This window comes from Ovis canadensis, chromosome 20 (assembly GCF_042477335.2).
Source record: "Ovis canadensis isolate MfBH-ARS-UI-01 breed Bighorn chromosome 20, ARS-UI_OviCan_v2, whole genome shotgun sequence".
NCBI classification, from domain to species: domain Eukaryota; kingdom Metazoa; phylum Chordata; class Mammalia; order Artiodactyla; family Bovidae; genus Ovis; species Ovis canadensis.
The window spans coordinates 57359654-57381522 of NC_091264.1; the positions used below are offsets into that span (position 1 = coordinate 57359654).

The 21869-nt window shown below is 42.7% G+C and overlaps 1 protein-coding gene across 3 annotated transcripts in view; it reads right to left on the reverse strand.

Moving 5' to 3' along the window:
* RNF182 (ring finger protein 182) overlaps positions 1-14133 on the reverse strand; it is a 46549-nt gene extending 32416 nt beyond the window's left edge. Inside the window, exon 1 of one of the 3 annotated variants that reach the window (XM_069562996.1) lies at positions 13989-14133. The gene's annotated coding sequence lies outside the window, so the exon portion shown is untranslated. Of the gene's footprint in view, positions 1-11164; positions 11291-13465; positions 13601-13988 lie in introns of those variants that run through there. The other 2 variants (XM_069562994.1, XM_069562995.1) reach the window with 2 other exon arrangements.
* Positions 14134-21869: the final 7736 nt, after the last annotated feature.

Below are 21869 nucleotides of genomic sequence, written 5' to 3' on the forward strand. Positions count from 1 at the left end.
CTGGCTGGTTTGATGTCTTTGCAGTCCAAGGGCCTCTCAAGAGTTTTCTCCTGCACTACAATTTGAAATCATTAATTCTTTGGTGCTCAGCCTTCTTTATGGTCCAACTTTCACATCTGTAAAAAATCTCCCTGTCAGCGCAGGAGATATGGGTTTGATCCCAGGGTTGGGAAGATCCTCTGGAGAAGGAAATGGCAACTCACTCCAGTATTCTTGCTTGGAAAATTCCATGGACAGAGGAGCCTTGTGGGCTACAGTCCATGGGGTCACAAAGACTCGGACATGGCGGAGTTCACACACATGCACTCACATCTATACATGACTACTGGAAAAATCATAGCTTTGACCATACAGACCTTTGTCAGCAAAGTGCCGTCTCGGCCTTTTAATACACTTTCTAGACTTGTCATCGCTTTCCTTCCCAGGAGCAAGTGTCTTTTAATTTCACGGCTGCAGGAACCATCTACAGAGATTTTGGAGCCCAAGAAGATAAAATCTGTCACTTCTTCCCCTTTTTCCCCTTCTATTTGCCATGAAGAGATGGGACTGGATTCTATGATCATCGTTTTTTGAATGTTGAATTTCAAGTCAGCTTTTTTCACTCTCCTCTTTCACCCTCATCAAGATGCTTAGTTCCTCTTCACTTTCTGCCATTACAGTGCTATCATCTGCATATTTGAGGTTGTTGATCTTTCTCCCCGAAATCTTGATTCCAGTTTGAAAATATTTTAATGTCTTCCTACTCTGATTTCCGCTTCCTCACCAGCCACTCCCTCATCCCCTTCCCACTTCACTCCATCCCCTCCCCAACTCTACCTATTCAAGAAGCCATAGTCTCCCTAGAATAGATTCTAGGATTTCAATATGCAAAATCCTCTCCTTTTAGCTCTTGCCTACTCTCACCAACCTGGCCAGTTTGTTTTCTATGTTTGTGAGTCTGTTTCTGTTTTGTAAAAAAGTTTATTTGTATCATATTTTAGAGTCCACATGAGATATCATATGATATCTCCCTTTGCCTGACTTACGTCACTTAGTATAAAGCTTCGGCCCATCCATGTTGCTGCAAGTGGCATTATTTCAATCTTTCTCAGGACTGAGTAGTCCTGGGCGTTCACTGGAAGGACTGATGTTGAAGCTGAACCTCTAATACTTTTGCCACCCGATGCAAAGAGCTGACTCATTTGAAAAGACCCTGATGCTGGGAAAGATTGAGGGCAGGAGGAGAAGGGGACAACAGAGGATGAGATGGCTGGATGGCATCACCGACTCAATGGACATAGGTTTGGATGGACTCCGGGAGTTGGTGATGGACAGGGAGGCCTGGTGTGCTGCGGTTCAAGGGGTCGCAAAGAGTCAGACACGACTAAGCAACTGAACTGAACTGAACTGAACTGACGTTTCCCATTGTCTATATATATATACACATATATACATACACCACATCTTTATCCATTCATCTGTCAATGGATATTTAGGTTGCTTCCACGTCTTGGCTATGTAAACAGTGCTTCTGTGAACATTGGGATGCATGTATCTTTTCAATCTTGAGAGTTTTCTCTAGATGCACACCCAGGAGTAGAATGCTGGATCATATGGTAGCTCTTACTTTTTTTTTAAGGAACCTTCAGTAAATCTTTTAAAAACGGCACTACCACAATATATTTGACCTAAATCCCACAATTTAACCACAGTTATCTTTATTTTTCTATCCTGATTTCAAAAGATGGCTCCATCTAAAAAAAAAATAACTGCTACATGAAATATGTCTTATAAAACACATCAATTGATGAAAATGCATTTGTAGAATCAGTTTAATAAGAAACTCCAATTATATTCATGGAAATATCATTGATGCTGTAGTTAGTATGTCTGACATTTTAATATGCTAACCTATTAAACAGTGTATATATATCATTTATTTTACCTATGTAAATGAATATATTCTCTTATAAAACCAAAAAATTCATGGGCTAAATATAGGGTTGACACCTTCAAAAGTAAATATATGCTTACATATTGGACAGCATCAGTCTAAAGATTAAAATGCCAATACTATATCTAAAGAGCATGGTTTGGAATCACCGGTTGTCATGGTGACTATAAAAAAATGGGTGAAGCCTGTGCATGAAGGTCACAGGAAGTATTACTTGGGATGTATGTAACCCAGGTGCAGTATTTAAGCCTTAAATCTGTGATACATAAGGAGCTGTATTTTAATGAAAAACAGTCAAACAGTAACTTGAAATCAATGTGGAATGGGATGATAACAAAAGTTCACCTAAAATGGTACCTCCAGCTTACCTGAAATAATACACTTCTTCCTAATGGGTAAGTGCCTCTCCAGTCTAGAGAAGGTTTAGAATTAAACAGAGACTCTCAGGCAGCACAGGAGTAAAGAAGCCCCCTGCCAACGCAGGAGATTCAAGAGACTCAAGTTGGATCCTGGGTCAGGAAGAATCCTTGAAGTAGGAAATGGCAACCCACTCCAGTATTCCTGCCTGGAAAATTCCACGGACAGAGGAGTGTGGTGGGCTCCGGTTCACGGGATTGAAAAGAGTCAGGCTGGGCGTGCACAGCAGCATAGAGATGACAAGGAAAATGAGACTCATGTTAATACTTTTTAGAATATTTTAGAAATATGTTTTATATTAACTGGAACAGTTTGTGCATAATTATTATACTTTTAATGTTTAAAGGAATCTGACATAAACTGACATGTGATTCTCCTTAAAATGTGAGCTATATTTAGACATGATTTATTTAGATTGAAGTGTTTAAAAGGATTTGGCTGTCTATAAAATATTAATTTTGTAAGTGATGGAATAGTCAAAGGAAATTGAGCTAAGTATTTGGAAAGGCTTCACTCATTTGAATCATACATTTGCCCATTGAGCATCTGATTTGTTTAAAAAGGAAATCAAATATATTAAATAAATATATACAATTGAAAATATTTTAGGGTTTAAATTTAACTAAGTTTACAAACGAGACTGATAGTTTAAGGAACTCAATCTGTTCAATTTGAACTAAAGTTTCATCAAAGAAAAAGAGATGGTGATTGCTCACATTTAGCAGATTTATAAGCGGAATAAGAAGATATGTAACTTAAACGCTTAGAGGCAACTCGATATTTATTGTTACCTGTAAAAACATCAAATTATTACCAAAATTGTCCTTTCTGCAGACAAAATTTACTCTTAACAGCTAATAAGACTTTACAAATATTAATTCACTTAACCCTCACAACCCAACGAAGTAATATTCTCTCCATTTTATAAGTCAAGAAATGAAGGCACAGCATTATTAAGCCACCACCCTAAGGTCATAGAGCTAGATGGTAGCACAGCCAGAGTTCAAATACAAGCTGTCTGGCACCAAAATTCACACTCTTAACCATTGTGCTTTGCTGACTCTCAGACTGCCCTTGAACATGAAAGACAAAGCTCATCCTGACAAAAATACCTAGTTGTTCAAAAAGGTGAGCTTTTACATGCTGTTAAGATGTTAACGAAAAATCTCGTTTCTCTTTTTTTCCCAGTAACTATCAAGAAAGGTTTGTGCTAGGAATTCCAGGAAAAACCCATGATGCACAAGGGAGTGACCCAAATGAGAACACTTTCCAAGGCTTCTAACTGCATCCTGACCCTGTGACTCCAGGCCGCTGGCGTTCTAAGACAAGGAACTCTCCCGCAGCGACAGAGAACATGTTGCTCTGACTCTCAAAGAAGTCCAGCCTGAGGGAAATGATACTTATTGAGTTACTTTTCATTGCATTTCTTTTCATCCTGTAACATCTCATCTGGCCTCTTTTTGGGTGTATTGTTGCGGGGAGGGGGCGGCGTTAATTCTGAATCCAGGGCACAGTACAAAATAAAACAAAATAAATTCAGGAAAGAGAAGATAATTCCTTTTAATTTGGTTTTTAATTCTAAAAACAGATTGGGTGGGGGGAGACTTCGCCCCCTCCTTCTATACCAAAACCCCATCTGGGAGTCTGCGGCAATGAGCATAAACAAGGACTATGGTTTTGATTACCTCCTGAGAACCATCTCCTCCTTCAACACTGACCACACCTACCACCCTGAATCTTTCCTACCAAGCAGCCACTCTTTCCAAAGCAAAGGTAATTAAAATGCATGTTCACTGCAGCAGGAAGGCGTTCTTTGTCGACTGGCAATTAACAAGGCAAGCACAGTCAATTTCAGACTGTGATTTATCACACAGATGATGGTTTTAAATTTACCAACCCTGTGTGATCTTGGATAAGCTATTTATTAGCATTTTTATAGATGCAGAAAGAAAAGTGATTGTGAAGATCAAGAGATAATTTGTGTAAGATACTAAATGGACTACTGGGGTGCCAGGTAAGTGATCAATAAATGATAGCTGTCACAATATTTATTATTAAAAGAACCTACAGAACTGTGTTTCCTTGCTTGCTTTTATGGACACCTGTCTCTTGTTTAATTTTGCTTTTCATATAGCTTAAATAAGAAAAGCCCCCTGAAATTAAAACACTTGATCACTCTTCTATGGAGACAGTAAGAATATGAGTTTACAATGGGGTGGGGTAGATAGAAGATAAAATAGTAAAAGCAAAGTAAAGACAAATGTAAATCATTTTTAAAGATCCATTTTTTGCTTTGACTTGAATAATCAAAAGTTTATGCATAACTGCGAGTATAAACTTAAGCTCCGTTCAGTCACTCAGCCGTGTCTAACTCTTTGCAACCCCACGGACTGCAGCAAGTCAGGCTTCCCTGTCCATAACCAGTTCCCGGAACTTGCTCAAACTCATGTACATCAAATCGGTGATGCCATCCAACCATCTCATCCTCTGTCGTCCCCTTTTCCTCTCACCTTCAATCTTTTCCAGCATCAGGGTCTTCTCTAATGAGTTAGTTCTTCACATCAGGTGGCCAAAGTACTAGAGTTTCAGCTTCAGCATCAGTCCTTCCAATGATTATTCAGGATTCATTTCCTTTAGGATGGACTGGTTGGATCTCCTTGCAGTCCAAGGGACTCTCAAGAGTCTTCTCCAGCACCACAGTTCAAAAGCATCAATTCTTCGGCACTCAGCTTTCTTTATAGTTCAACTCTCACATCCATACATGACTACTGGAAAAACCATAGCTTTGAATAGGTGGACCTTTGTCAGCAAAGTAATGTCTCTGCTTTTCAATATGCTGTCTGGGTTGGTCATAGCTTTTCTTTCAAGAAGCAAGAGTCTTTTAATTTCATGGCTGCAGTCACCATCTGCAGTGATTTTGGAGCCCCCAAAAAATAAAGTCTCACTGTTTCCATTGTTTCCCCATCTATTTGCCATAAAGTGATGGGACCGGATACCATGATCTTCGTTTTCTGAATGTGGAGTTTTAAGACAGCTTTTTCACTCTCCTCTTTCACTTTCATCAAGAGGCTCTTTAGTTCTTTGCTTTCTGCCATAAGGGTGGTGTCATCTGCGTATCTGAGATTATTGATATTTCTCCCGGCAATCTTGATTCCAGCTTGTGCTTCAAAATTAAGCTAGCTAGAGTTTTTTATAATTTATATATATATATATATATATATATACACATATATACACACACACACACACACACACATATAACCTTTTAAGATATGACCATCAGGAATCTAAATAAATTAAAAATGAAACTGTGATCTTTGATTTCTTATGTTGTATTTCAAATAACTAAAAGTGAAAGTGATTTTGTGGTGCCCTGATGATACATTTTGGAGCTTGGATAACTGAAGGAATGCTACTCTGTTTCCCCGGTGGTGTTAGTGGTCTCTCTGCCAATGCAGGAGACAAGAGAGGCGAGTTCCACGCCTGGGTGGGGAAGATCCCCTGGAGGAGGGCATGGCAACCCACTTCACTGTCCTTGCCTGGAGGATCTCACGGACAGAGGAGCCTGGCAGGTTACAGTCCACAGGGTCGCACAGACTTGAACATGACTGAAACGACTCAGGATGCACACATGCAGGAAACCTGAGTCACTTTCCGAAGACCCTAACATTGACACTTTTAAGGTCCTCAATACTGACTTTGGAACTAGGTTTTAAAATAATCATTTTATATCACATAAAAAAAATCTTTTAGGCATTCATTTAAAGAAAGCACATTTGTATTTATCTTATCTTTGGAAATGAATAAGGCATAGTTCTTGTTTATAGTCTGGCACACATTTGGTAAAGAATCCACCTGCAATGCAGAAGACCCTGGTTCAATTCCTGGGTTGAGAAGGTCCACTGGAGAAGGGACAGGCTACCCACTTCAGTATTCCTTGACTTCCCTTGTGGCTCAGCTGGTAAAGAATCCGCCACCTGGGTTCAATCCCTGGGTTGGGAAGATCCCCTGGAGAAGGAAAAGGCAGCCCACTCCAGTATTCTGGCCTGGAGAATTCCATGGACTGTATAGTCCACGGGCTTGCAAAGAGTTGGACAGGACTAAGCAACATTCACTTTCATTTCACACGCACACACAAAAAATATATATGTGTGTGTGTTTTCAAACAACATGCTAAGTTGTTTTTCGGTTTTGGTTTGTTTTTTAAATAGGTATAGACAGAGTTCTCTTGGAAGAGAATGAGTGAGAAGGGACTATTACCTGGTCCTCAGGACAAGACAGAGCTACTGAGAAAAGACCAGATGAGCCTACAGCACAGGAAATGACAGCCATTATCTTGCAGTAGCTTACGATTCTGCTGCTGCTGCTGCTGCTAAGTCGCTTCAGTTGTGTCCGACTCTGTGTGACCCCACAGACGAAAGCCCACCTGGCTCCTCTGTCCCTGGGATCCTCCAGGCAAGAATACTGGAGTGGGTTGCCATTTCCTTCTCCAGTGCATGCGTGCATGCTAAGTCGCTTCAGTCATGTCCAACTCTCTGCGATGCCATGGACAGCAGCCCACCAGGCTCCTCTGTCCACAGGATACTCCAGGCAAGAATACTGGAGTGGGTTCCATTTCCTTCTCCATACCATGATTATAACCTGCAAAAATACTGAATCTCTGTGCTGTCCACCTGAAAACTAATATAATACTGCAAATCAACTACACTTCATTCTTTTTAAAAAGGTGAGCCCAGACTGATGATACTCCACATAAGGCAATCCCAAATAGACAAATGTAAAAGATACCTTTACATGTATATAGCAAAGCTAACACCACCGAAAATACACATTCTTTTAATATATGAATACGAATAAGAAGTGAAAGAACAACTATCTTTTAAAGTATCTTTTCCATAAATTAGTCTGTTCTAGTTTTTAAGCAAGGAAAATACTGACATAGGTCACAATGTGCTATGAAGAAATAATTCTTGCTTTATTTTTGAAGAAATAATTCTGGCTTTAGGTTTTGTTCCTTTTTATTAAAATAAGGGGGGAAAAAAAACGAAGTATCATTACAATTGACGCCTTTATTTCCACACTTGGTATCAGTTAATTAAAAAGCAAAGTTTGCTGCATTCCTTGACATAAAGAAGCCAGGATTCTGGTACCTTTTTGCCTGCATGCTTGTGTGTGCTCAGTCATGTCCGACTCTTATGACCCCACAGACTGTAGCCCACCAGGCTCCTCCGTCCATGGAATTCTCTAGGCAAGAATATTGGAGTAAGTTGCCATTTCCTCCTCCAGGGAATGTTCCCAACCCAGGAGTCAAACCCGTGTCTCCTGTGTCTCCTGCATTAGCAGGTGGATTCTGTACCGCTGAGCCACCTGAGAAGCCTCTGCACTTTTAGAATAATATAACAGAAAGATCACATCAGTTTCCTCCTTCTTAAAATGGGGATCATAGTAGTACCTACTTCACAGAGTTCTTAAGAAGATTAAATAGATTAATATTTGTGAAGTATTCAGAAAAGTGCCTGCCCACTAAAAAGCACTTGCAAGGGTTTGACTGATAGAAAAAAGATGGAACTGCAATCATGCTAACCAGGGTCTGAGGAAACCATATGAAACAAGACAAAATGCCAGATGAGACCACACAGAAACCTTTCATTAGAGATTTACAGTTCAAGAGTTTGAGTAATCATCTGTCCTTCAATTCAACTATGCCTGACACATCACATCGTAATAAAATTGTGTAAAATGCCACGTCTTCCTTGAAGGAGCTACGATTGTAATAGAGCGAAGATGGTTCACAATAGACTGATACTTAGAGAAACAATTTCTCATTTAAACGCCCCCAAATACGTGGGACAAACCCATTGTTTCCTTTGAAAGCTCCATTACTGTCTTGGCTATTTAGCTGGTCTCCCTGACCAATTATGACCTTCCCTGGTGGCTCAGATGGTAAAGCGTCTGCCTGCAATGTGGGAGACCCAGGTTTGATCCCTGGGTCAGGAAGATACCCTGGAGAAGGAAATGGCAATCCACTCCAGTACTCTTGCCTGGAAAATTCCATGGACGGAGGAGCCTGGCAGGCTACAGCCCATGAGGTCGCAAAGAATTGGACACGACTGAGTGACTTCACTTTTCCTGACCAATTATACAATATAATCATGCGGAAAATCTTTTATTCTTATGTCCTAACTTGTGATTTATAGCCTTCAAAGTGCGCTTACATCCCAGTTCAGAGGAGTCACTTTTTACTCAGTTGGGAGGAAAAATGGGGGTAAGTGGCCAGAACAGCCTCACTGCTGTAGGAGTGACCAGTCTCTGGAAACCATATAAACACTCGCTGGGGAGTTGCTTTAGGATTCTGGACCACAAGGTTCTGAAGAGATGATCTGTGCCATCCATCTTTTACCTCCCCTTCACCTCAAGCCCTGAAAGGTCTCAGTATACATTAATCTCAAATCCCTTGGACAGCAAGGAGATCAAACAACTCAATCCTAAAGGAATTCAATCCTAAATATTCATTGGAAGGATTGATGCCAAGCTGAAGCTCTAATACTTTGGCCACCTGATGTGACTCATTGGAAAAGACCCTGATGCTGGGAAAGATAGAGGGCAAGAGGAGAAGGGGGTGACAGAGGATGAGACGGTTGGATTGCACATGAGTTTGAGCAAACTCCAGGAGATAGTGATGGACAGGGAAGCCTGGCGTGCAGCAGTTCATGAGGTTGCAGAGAGTCAGACATGACTTAGCGACTGAACAATACTTTTTAACTCACTGAACGCTCCACCTTGAGATTCTTTGGCTTTCACTTCAACTGGTTATGAGGTAAAAAGCAGAGACCTAGATCTAGGCAGTTGGGGAAAATAGCACTTCATCACCTAACAGGATTCCAGATTTTCCCGTCTACCACACGACCTCTGTGTATGTCCAAAATGTGACATTAAGGATTATAACATGGCCTGGATGGGAGGGGAGTTTGGGAGAGAATGGATACATGCATATGTATGATGTATGACTGAGTCCCTTTGCTATCCACCTGAAATTCTTACAACATTGTTAATCAGCTATACTCCAATGTAAAATAAAGAAAGCTTAAGAAGAAAAAAAAAGATTATAACATGAATTATGAGTTTTTAATACACACCATTATAAAGTAAGTTTTCTAATATTCTAGTTGAAAAACAAATTAACCAACTTATATTTTCTAAAAGCCCTGGAAGGTATAAAATTAGTTACAAAGCATTAAAGAATTAACTGGTAACTTTTCTCCATAAGAAAAGGAAGGCAAACATAGAATATTTGGGTATTAGGTATCATAAACAATGAGTTACACATATAATAAGAAAATTTGTAATAGTTGGAAAACAAGTAATTCCTCAACTATAAGATCTCAGATGACTTTATCAAGCAATACAGAATAAAGAAAAGGAATCAGCTGATAAACATTTGCTGACTGATGTCCAAAACGATTCTATATAATTGCTACAAACTGGCACATATGGAAATCAAGCGTTGATCTCGAACTATGTTTATAACACTCCAATTCTGTGCCAGACTGAATAAATATATGCATTTCCCATTTTGTAAAGTGGTTTACAAAATGGCTTAAGAGATCTTATCCTCATTTTAACTGAGAGCAGGAAAAAAATGAAACACTCGCCCACAAAAGTTTCTCAGCCTCTGTCAATCTCTACTAACTGTCCACAGCACAAACAGCCCTTCCTATTACCACAGGCATGGGTTTCCCATGCCTTTTCTCAGCACCGTGGTTACAATCAACACTCACCACACACAGCAGGTCAGCTGAAAATACCTTCCATTTACAGCATTTTTTCCTTGAAGTCCCACGGCTAACATTATTCTCCCCAGCCACAAATCCAAATCCAAGTATTTTGGCAATGAAGAAATGGTGTTTTAAAAAACTATCATCTTTTTCACAAATACACTTTTACAAATGCTACAGCACATTGTACGAGATGCTAAATTACCAGCCAGTCATCACGTTATCACAGAGCTAGAAATTGCTAGAGAACGCTGACCCAGAAACAGCCAACAAAGCCTCCAATGGCCTAATGTTGCCCATGCAGGCTCATATAGTTAAAAATATGACTTTCAGTGGCACAAGAACAATTAACAATTAACAATGTTAATCTGACTTAAAGGAGAACATTTCTTGACTCCTTTTATCTCTTTGGACATGCTCCCTAAGTCAGGTTACCGAATACTTCAGGCTGTGTTTATAATTATCAGACCAAATTTTACAACGTATAGCAAAAATTAGGACCAGGGTTTTATTTTAATGATTAAATTAAGACTATAAAATTACGATGTTACAAAATTATAAAATAATTTTACAAAATTAAGACTTTTCTAATTTTAAGGCTCTGAAGCTTAGAAATGCAAAAGATTTCTACTACTGTGAATGAGCCAGGGACAACTGGCATATTACACCTAAGGATGCTCTGTGCTGTTCCCTACTTCCACCAGGTGGCCAATCTCAACCACGGACCTACTCCACACTCCCATCTGCATTTTCTAAGGGGGTTCTATAGATATCATAGCTTTTTTTTTTTTTTTGGCTTTCATTATTTGGTCATGCACATACCTTGTGATGCTAGTAACATATATAAATATGCCAAATTATTGTTTTTCACTTCACTGACAAAAGCTTCATTTCTTGCTTCAGAGCTTGTGTAAATAAACCACTAGGACAAAGCTGCGCTTGCAATACATGCCTGTTTATTTCTGATGTTTACTGACTTTATTTGCTTGGCAGAAAGTGACCCAGCTTTAAAGATGCCACACTATATTGAATCCTGTACCTTGGGTGAGCTCGTAGCAAAGGCAAAACGCGAGTGATCACTGTGCTGAATGAACACTGGCTATCTCCAATCTTCAGAGTCCAAACTAAGGACCACAGACTAGAAATCATAGTGAGGGGTCCATGTAGCTGAAAAGCAGGTCCAGAATCCTTGCACTTGCATGCTGGATTTGCTAACAAAGATGAGAATAACGCTGTACTGTTGCTGCTTCAGAAAGAACACAAAACTAATTAGTTTTAGTAAAAAACATGAAACGATATTCTGTCTATAGAATAGGACAAGGCCTCAAGGTTCATCCTAGCTGCCTTTCATGCTTAAATGAAAAAATGCTTATTTTTCCTCTCCTGGTTATCTTCTGAAAACAGATCAACTTCATTTTAATCAATGTACCATTTCACTACCATCACTGCAGAGTGTCTGTGAATCACTCTACAGGTTAAGATTCAGTTTAATAACAAAACCAATTGTGAAATAATCTGCAAATTATTGCTGCAACTCAATTCTTTATAGTTTCCAATACAATCTTCTAATGAAGTGACATCACTTAAAATTACTAGCAAATATGAACAGACTCAGAAACCTACTTATCAGCCAGCTAACAGGTGTTGAAATCCCAAAAGAGAGAAGTATCAGATAATCACTTTATGTCTGACACCTCAAGTAGCTTTAATATCCGTAATTCTAACCAACTTAACTGCAATTCAAAATGATCAGTGCCAATGGTTTCTTCTCATTAACTACCTTTAAACAAAAATACAATTTCTTGCTTTCCATAAAATTTTCTCTGACCTCTTCCAAAAAGATTATTTTGCTAAGTTGGGTATACAATTCAATATCTTCCTATTATCCCCTATTTCAAAAAAAATTAACAAATACCTATTTCCTTCTGCACTGATCAGCTTATTTCTTAAAAATGAAAACTGTCTTCTTTCACATGAGTACACCTAAAGATGATATCTGCTGCTGCTGCTAAGTAGCTTCAGTCATGTCCGACTCTGTGCAACCCCATAGATGGCAGCCCACCAGGCTTCCCCGTCCCTGGGATTCTCCAGGCAAGAACACTAGAGTGGGTTGCCATTTGCTTCTCCAATGCATAAAAGTGAAAAGTGAAAGTGAAGTCGCTCTGTCCTGTCCGACTCTTTGCGACCCCATGGACTGCAGCCCACCAGGCTCCTCTGTCCATGGGATTTTCCAGGCAAGAGTACTAGAGTGGGGTGCCATCACCTTCTGCAAAGATGATATCTAAGTCTTCACAATTCTATTTTTAATCTACTCTATGTCTGCTACAAACTAAATATCACGAAATGATGGCAGGGTTGAGGCCCGTTGAGAAAGGAGAACACTACCCATAACTTGAGCAGGTCTCCATCCAGTAACCCTATGCCCTTGGCAACGGATAGTAACCCTCTCACCACACTCATAAACAGATGCAAACACCGCCCAGACACCTGCCCTCAGAGGAGCTTTGGTTTGCTTCCTCACATATAGAAACCAAAAAAAGGCATTTCCAGTTCCTTAAAGCACGAACACATTACCTTCCAGAAACAACAGCGCTGACATGGGTGCCAAGCATCTAATCTACAAAAGTGCTGGTCCTGTTAACTCTCGTAATGCCGGAGGGAATCCCAGGCTACCTCTCCCATTTAGTTACAGGTGCCAGCACCCATTCCAAAGATAAAGGTGCTCATGTTCAAAAGCCCAGGGAACTTCAAAAGCTCCTCAAAATGCTCCTGTCCCAGGCATCGAAACCTGGGCTCACTTTTCAGAGATTGTTAAAAACAATAATAATAATGAAGTCTCATTTGTTCCCTTGGCGACCCATAGCATCATCCCTCCCTCAAAGACGATCAACTTGGCAACATCAAAGTCGCAGAGGGAAATATATTCATATCTTTTTGTCTCCCCCCGCCCCCCTCCCGCCAAAAAAGCCTCGATAACACTCCAAAAGAGACAGAGAAGGACGGATAACGTAGCCAGGTATCACCCCCGCCTCTCCGCACGGCCTCACCCCGCGCACCCCGCTGGCTCTGGTCACCCCAGCGCCCCACGCTCGGTCGAGCGAACCGGGACTGGCCGGGCCCGTCGGGCGCGCCGGCCGCGAAGTTTGTCGCCCGCCGCCGCGCCCTGGGGCGCCGTCCGGGATTGCGGGGCGGCCCGGCGGAGAGACCGTGTCCGGCGGGGGCGCACCCTTCCCCGGAGACCCGCTCCCCGCGGCGGGTGGACGCCCCCGTCCCCACCCCCCGGCGCCCGGCCCGAGCCTCCGCCCCCCCAACCCCCGGGCGGCGGGCGCGCTCGCCTCACCTGACCCGCGGGCGGCCGCGGCAGCGGGTGTGTGAGCGGCGGCGGCGGCGGCGGCGCCCGGGAGGGGAGGGAGGCGCCGGCGGAGGAGGAGCTCGGGCGAGGAGCGGGCGGACGGCTTTGTTTCCACGGCGCGGAGCCGCCGACCCTGCGTCACCATGGCAACCGCCGGGGGGGGCGGGCCCGCATCCCGGGCCCAGCGAGGACCCCTGGGCGTCCGGGGTCCGGGACCCCCGCCCTTCCTCCTCCCAGTCTGGCTGCTCCGAGGGGACAAGGACCACCACCACCAAACCCCCCCCACCACCACCCCACCACCACCCCCCCCCAAGGAGCCACCACCACCGCACACGCCCCTCTGTCAAGGGCCCAAAGCGTTCGTCTGGCCCCAGCAAGAGGGGAAGAGGAGGCGAGAGGAGCCCACCCTGGCCCCGATGCCTACTGGCATCCCCCGTAGGCACCCTCTTTGGCTTCGCGCACTGGACATTCCCAAAGCCCACCACCACCAACCACACCACCACCACCCCACCTTTCTCCTCTCTGGCGCTGTGCCCTCAACGTGGAAATTCACTGAAGAGAGGAGAAAGCGGTGCAAACTGAGAAAGTGTGGAGCAACTGGTCCCGGTGCATCTGTTGCGAGCTGCCGCAGAAGCCCGGCGCTGCCAAGAGGCTCCGGCGCCCCGCCGCCTCCCGCCCTGACCGAGCTGCGCCTCGACGGGTCTGGGCTCGCTCCACCCAAATCCGTGTGTTTCGTGGGGGGCTCCAGTAAGAGAGAGAGAAAGGGGCTTCGTGGTTTTTGTTTTGTTTGTTTGTTTGTTTGTTTAAACACTGGATATATTTGTAACCTCACCCTAAAACAACTTGGAGGCTGTCCTTGTGAATCTCTGCTGCTGCTAGTGTTCGGCTACTGGCCGTGACCGCTAAGCGCCTACCTTGAGCGCGGGCTCGCTCGCTCGCTCTCTCTGTGCCAAGCCCCGGAGCCGTGCACTGCAGGTCGTGGTGCTCCGGGGAAGATAGAAGGGTGAGGCTGACCTTGGCACACGGTAGGCATCCTCTCCTAAGGAAATTCTTGGAGAAGGAGGGAAAAGTACCAGCACAATTACAGTAATACTTCCTCTGAAGGACAGAGCTGGAGGACAGCTACCACCGGGGTGAGTCATCACCCCATCCTGTGTTTTCTTGAAAGATCAGTGATTGAACCTAGGACCTACAATGTCTTCATTTAGACCCCGGGGAACATGGCATTTATTTTCTGGCACTTGTGAATCACCAAAGAAATGTCAATAACATAATAAAACCCCAGGGTAGCTGATGTTTTCTGGATTTGCTCCCTATCTGAGAAGCCATAAAGCAAAACAAGGTTATTACCAATGGAAGCCACACATTTTAATTAATGAAAATAGAAGATCCATTTTAGGGTGAAGAGAAACAGCCTGTTCCTCAGAACAACTGGCCTCTTTCCTGTACTGGGAACATTGGTGCTTCCAGACAAAGTCCAGAGACAAGGACTTCTCACAGGCTGTTAAGCAGTCTGACAGTATTTGTCAAAATTTTAAATGCACATCCCTTTCTCTTGGGTAGCTCATTTCTCAGAAATTTGTCATGCGGAAATACACAAGTGTACAATGATAGATTTACAAGGATGTGCATTCCAGCAATTATTTATTAGCAAAAATTTGAAACAACTTGTTTGTCCATCAGGTAAATAAGTTTGGCACACTCATACCATGTAGTCCAAAGTGACATGTTCAGTAAGTGCAAAATGCTCACCAGATTCCAAACACTTGGAACAATAACCCCCCAAAAGTATAATATCTCATTAATAATCCTTATACTGATCTCATGGTGAAATAACATTTTTAATATATAGGGTCAAATAAAACATATTAATAAAATTAGTACAGTTTTTTTTCACTTTAACATGCTTACTAAAAAATTTTAAATTATGTAAGTGGCATATTGGACTGCTCTGTTTTAGAGCTAGTTTTTATACTAAAAATTACCAGGAACTCCAAAGTTAACTTTTAGTTAAAACAAGATATAATTATCACATTAATGTTTTCATACATGTGTCATAATATAGCAATTTATGTTAAATATTTTTTACTTATTGAAAATGTTAAACATAGACAAATGTTAGAGATAAAACTAGCTCATTTGTTTATATTTTAGAAAGACTTTACCACAAGTACCTGGGCCTGAATCCCAGCTCTACAATGTACCAGCTATATGACCCAGGCAAGCAGTTTAATACAGCTGGTCCTCAGTTTCCACATTTGTTAAATGGGTCCCATAATAGTACTTACCTCATTGAGTTATTTTGAGAATGAGATAAGTGAATGTGTGGAAAATGCTAATTATGATGTCTGATCATATACAATGCTGAATAAATTTTAACTATTATTTTTATTATACTTTGTCAGATCTATCACTTATTCTATTAATCTTCAATTCTGGTTAGTCTAAATTTGTCAGGTTAGTCATAACAAATCTTTTCATCTTCCTTTAAGTAAGCTGATTGGCACTGTGACTGAGACATGAAATTTAACTCTCCTCACCCCTGAACTGGCTATAAAATTACTATCAAAATCAAGGAGGTATTTTAGCCCATTTAAAAATAAACAAAAATTTTCAGTTACATCATCAGTCATATGTTTCAGAGTCTCCAAAAGATGCTCAATTAACATTCTCAATTCCTTTATCAGAGTGACTCTCTCGGAGAAAGAAAGATCCAGCCAGATGACAAGAATGTCACCTAACTTGAAATGAGCTCTGTGCATCAATTCCTTCATCACTGGGAATTTCTTGGAGACATAAAAAAAATCCAGCAAGCAACAGGAATGTCACCCAGCATGAAATGAGTGTTTTGTGTAAAGTGTTGGTTGACAAAAGGCTATGCATCCCCAAATGGCTCTAGTCAGCTTTCCTACCAATGCCAAAGCGAAAGTGTTAATCACTTAGTCATATCCAACTCTTTATGACTCAGTGAACTGTAGCTCACCAGGCTCCTCTGTCCATGGAATTCTCCAGGCAAGTATACTGGAGTGGGTATCCATTCTGTTCTCCAGGGGATCTTCCTAACCCGGGGATTGAACTTGGGTGTCCCACACTGCAGGCAGATTCTTTATCATCTGAGCCACCAGGGAAACCCATCAAATGCCAAACCGATCCATAACTGCTCATAGGAGGACTAATTTTTCATTGCAATCCATTCCACAAAGATAAAATTAATTTTGAAATTCAGTACTTGAAAGTAACAATATATTTACTGAGCTATCTGACATATCAATCTCAGTGTGAGAAATTGGCTGCTGATTAAAGAAATGTATCCTGTAAAAATCCTGGAGGATACAGGCAAAAGTAGATAGGATTGAGAAGTACTGTCCATCTTATCATTTCTTAGCCCCTCGTGTGTATTGTGCAGCCCAATTAAAAATATATACATATTCTGTGCCAGTGGGGAAATTGGCAAGGAAACAGGGAGTTAAACAAACAGATACATCACAGTTCTTTGCCAAGAGCTCCCTATGGAGAGATTCCACATGAAATCTTAGCCAAAAGTATAATTTGATATCGACCAGATCCCATTAAAGTTAACTTTTGATGTGCTTTAATCTGGTTTAAATAAGTTTTGTTTTAAATCAATTAATTTGGGGCTGTGTTCAAAAATGTCACAGTTTAAAGATGTTGCTTCCTTTTTCTGAGTCATTAATAGAGCCTCAGACCTTTTTCCAGGGTTCTCTGGTGTCAGACTTTCCCCACACTCATAGCTTATCTCATTCCAGTGGCAAAAAGTGTGTCAGAATATTAACCAGTTCAACATGATGTTTTAAATTCATAGGTCATTTACTTATTGATCCCTGACATAGCTCTCAGCAGACTGGAAATGATTTGTTTCTGGTTTTCTCGCCTATAAAATGAGGGTGCTGAAAGCTGCTCTTGTTAGCAGCAAAGGATTTCCTAAGTCTAAATTAGATCGTTCAGTAAAGCTCATTGATCAAAGCTTCTGTGGAACTCTAATGCTGTAACACTTTTGAAGTGAAAGACTAGAATTGGTGTCAAAAAGAAACCATGTGCTGTACACATCATTATAATAGTAAAACGATGTGAAAGGCCTTCTTTGTGACTATTCTTTTGAACATTATAAATGAAGAACTCTGTGCCATCAAATTTCCTGGATATTGTAACCAGACAGGCTCTCCGTGGATGAGGCACACAATACACGGAAGGGAAGATGGCTTGGGACCCTTCCACTGAAACCTCACCATCAGTCTGAGAGCTTACCTTGCTCTGCTAGACAGGCATAGATGACTGGAAGTACCCACATGTAGGCTTGTTTACTGTGGCCGGATGGGGTAGTCCAAGCAGAGGGGAGAGAGACAAACTCTGCTCAGTAGGGTGGGAGAACTCCAGACAAAGGGCAGGATAGAGTGACCAGGTAAAATACAGGACACGAAATTTGGGGGACATACCAATACTTTACTCTTGGAAGGAAAGCTATGACCAGCCTAGAGAGCATATTAAAAAGCAGAGACATTACTTTGCCAACAAAGTTCTGTCTAGTCAAGGCTATGATTTTTCCAGTAGTCATGGACGTGAGAGTTGGACTATAAAGAAAGCTGAGTGCCAGAAACTGATGCCTTTAAACTGTGGTGTTGGAGAAGACTCTTGAGAGTCCCTTGGACAGCAAGGAGATCTAACCAGTCCATCCTAAAGGAAATCAGCCCTGAATATTCATTGGAAGGACTGATGCTGAAGCTGAAGCTCCAATACTTTGGCCACCTGATGCGAAGAGCTGACTCATTGGAAAAGACCCTGATGCTGGGAAAGATTGAAGGCGGGAGGAGAAGGGGACGACAGAGGATGAGATGACTGGATGGCATCACCAACTTGATGGACTTGTGCTGGGGTAAACTCTGGGAACTGGTGATGGACAGGGAGGCCAGACGTGCTGTGGTCCATGGCATCGCAAAGAGTCAGACTGAACTGAACTGAACTGAACCGATACGAAAACATTTTGATGTGTTTATCCTAAGTTCAAATCTAACGGGGTGTCCTCTATCTGTATTTGCTAAATCAGGCAACATCAAGTACAGTAACAGCTCTGGGAAAGAATCTACTCTAGTGGACAAAGCAAGATCTCTCAGTGACACCACGGTCAGTGACTGCTAATGGTGGTGCCGGTGAGTTGTCCACCAAGGAAGTGAGGGCCGATGTGAGGGTGCTCACGGAGAGGAAGAACAGTTATTAGAACAGGGAACAAGATCAAGCCTACACTAACAAGAGTGAGCTGACTGTGAGTTCCAAAATAGTGGGCGGCAAGTGTGGTTCTCCATGTTTCTGCCTCCATACCATTCCCAGAACCAGACAGTCCAGAGAACCCGGAGATGTATCAAATTTCCCAACAGGAGATAGAGTCTTAAAAAAGCCACCCTTCAGCGTCTAACCGTAAATGAGGCTATCTCCCCAATTAGCAGTTTTTTGCACATCCCTCTGGTTGATGGAGAATGGATTTGTGGTAAGCAAGATGAAAACAGGGAAACTCACATGTGTATCAGTTTACTAGATCAAGTGGCAGATGATTTTGAGTTGGACTGGGTGGGTGGTGACAGATGAAATGGAGAAAAGTAAAACGATTAAAGAGGCATTTTGGAGGAAGAACAGAAACCTCTTCAGAAGGTCTCCTCCAGGTCATGGAGGAGAGGACTGTGCCAAGAATGCCTTCTAGGCTTCTAGCCATGAAAGGTTCTGTGCTGAGGGAGGTCACCTGAGCCAATTAGATTCTCTCTCTTGAAAGAAGAGAGGGGGATGAGTGGGTGGAAGTGGACAAAGCTGGGATATATGATGTACGGCCAATGTGGACCGCCATGTTCATCCCAGGGCCGGAGGAGGACAGGCAACTGCAAACAGAGAAGCAGACATCACTGTGTGACCCTCTAAGAGACCTAAAGCCTCATGGGCTTGCTTTCTGTTGTCTGAATACATCCAGTCTATTCCTGTCTGAGTCCCCTGCCCGGATCTCCTTCCCCCGTGTCTTTCGGCCAGCCACTAAAAAGTCACCCACTCAAAGTCGGCTTTCCCGACCAATCTTCAAGAACACCCAGTTTCTCATTATCATATCAGCATCTTCTTTTAATATTTTCAAAATGCCACCTTCTAAAACTGTCATTCATTCATATGTGTGTCGCCCACTACCTCTGCCTCTAGAACGCAAGCTTTCAGACCACAGGGACTTGCCTGGCCCTTTCAGGCTGACCACCCTCCACCCCTAGAACAACCCCTGGCATGGCCAGACACTCAGTGAACACCTGGTGAGTCAGTTCTGATCTGGCCGGCCTCCCAGTACCAGGTTCTAGCTCACAGAGATCCAGCCATAAATTGCTTTCTACCCTTGGCTGCTGTAAAATCACCACGTCCTCATAAGAATCTTTTCTTTTCCTTGATCTTATTTGAGTGACTTCTTGACCTTACCAACAAAAGGGCTGTACCAGAATACACATAGAAATCTAAATCAGTAGAGGGGCTGGACAAAGACCTGGAAAGGTGCCAAAAAGATCAACCTCTAATAAAAAGAAAAGCCGCAGCTTTTTTTGAAAAAAAGAAAAAAATTAGGACAGATACATCAAGGGAAGAATACTCTGCTAAGTAAGACACTAGCCTGTCTTACTGCTGATGAATATTAGCTAATTCAAAGGTTTTATTCCTTCCATGTGCAATCTCTGAGCAAGGCCAGGGGTCCAGAGATGAAGAAGGGGCAGCCCAGCTGTGAGGGAAGGCAGTGTGCCGAGGGCAGATAAGAGTCTCAGTAATGGTAGCATGGGAGATTCCCAGGTGGTGCTAGTGGTAAAGAACCTGCCTGCCAATGCAGGAGGCACAAGAGACCCGGTTTCCATCCCTGGGTCGGGAAGATCCCCTGGAGTAGGAAATAGCAACCCACCATAGCAACCCACTGCAGTCTCCTTGCCTTAGGGAAATCCCATGGACAGAGGAGTCTGGCAGGCTCCAGTGCACGGGGTCCCAAAGAGTCAAACACAACTGAGCGCACCTGTAGCACAGGTGGTGAGCCTGCTGTAGCAGTCTGCAGATCAGGCTTCAGGTATTGACAGCCACCAAGGAGGTAAGTTTCCCATTATCTTGAGATAATGGAGGAAGGAGGTCATTCCAGGTAGAGGAAACAGCAGGTGCGAGGCGCTAAAGATGCTGAACCAGGATATCAAGTTCTGAGCCCTTGATTCAGTGTGGCCAGAATTCAGGGTGTCTAAGAGCCAATGACAGAAATGATACTGAGACAGTAGCAAAGACCAGACTGGATGGACTTTTGTAAGGAAAAATCATTTTCTTTAGTAAATAAAACCCAAGACAATAAAATCTGGTCTTGGAAAATAGTCTTGCCTGGTGAATCGGAACTCGCAGAGCCTCTGTTCTCTCCTGGATTTTTCCCACCTCCTGGTGACTCAATACTAACAAGCCTCAGGGGGACCCTTGTTCTTCCAAGCTGGAGAGCTGGGACTTTATTTTCTAGCTGACCACACACACATACACACACACACACACACACACACACACACACACACACATCCTTTCTTGAATGCTGTTTGACATTCTCCATGAGACTGCCTTCAAAAGAGCTGAGCAAATATTAAAGCCGCGTGTGATTAATAATGAAGTGCATTGGAAGTTAAGAGGCCGGCTGGTCCCAGTCCAAGTTCCCATGGATGGATATCCAGTGTCGCCAAGCCCAGCGCCATTGTCGCCCTCCTCAATGACAGCTTGCCAGGGGAAGGTGGTGAGCCAGGAATCCTCCAAAAGCTGCCTGTTGTGTAGGCTGCCAGGGATCACAGCATCACAAGGGGCTTCAGTTCACTCATTTAACAGGAAAGACATTCATTAGAACAGTTTGATTTTCATGAAAACAAAACCTGTTGCCTGGGAGGTACTCTGTCCTTCCAGAAACATTAAGGAGGAAACCCGGGGTAAACTTTTTCCTCTGCTTTCTGGCAATTTGCCACATTCTGTCAATTCCATCTTTTTATTTAAATTTCAAACCCACCCTCCTGCTTCACTTTCATTCTCATAATTGTAGTAAGGACTTTAGTATATTTTTATCTGAAATATCACAATAGCGTTTTAACTGGTCACGTGATCGTCAGTCTCCCCTTAGCATCAGACTCATTGTTTCTGGCTCTGTCTTCCTAAAGCAGTGCTTTGGACATGCCATGCTCTGCCCCTGAGCACTCTGTAACTCCCCGTTGTCTACAGAGAGACATCCTTGCCCAACTCTTTCACCCTCTGTGCTCTGGAGCTAACTCACCTTTCCCACTGTAATGCCTACAACTTTGTCTTCATGCCGCAGCTGAACTAAAACATACTGTCCTTCTGTAGTGACAGGTTTATTCAGCTTAAAGTGTCC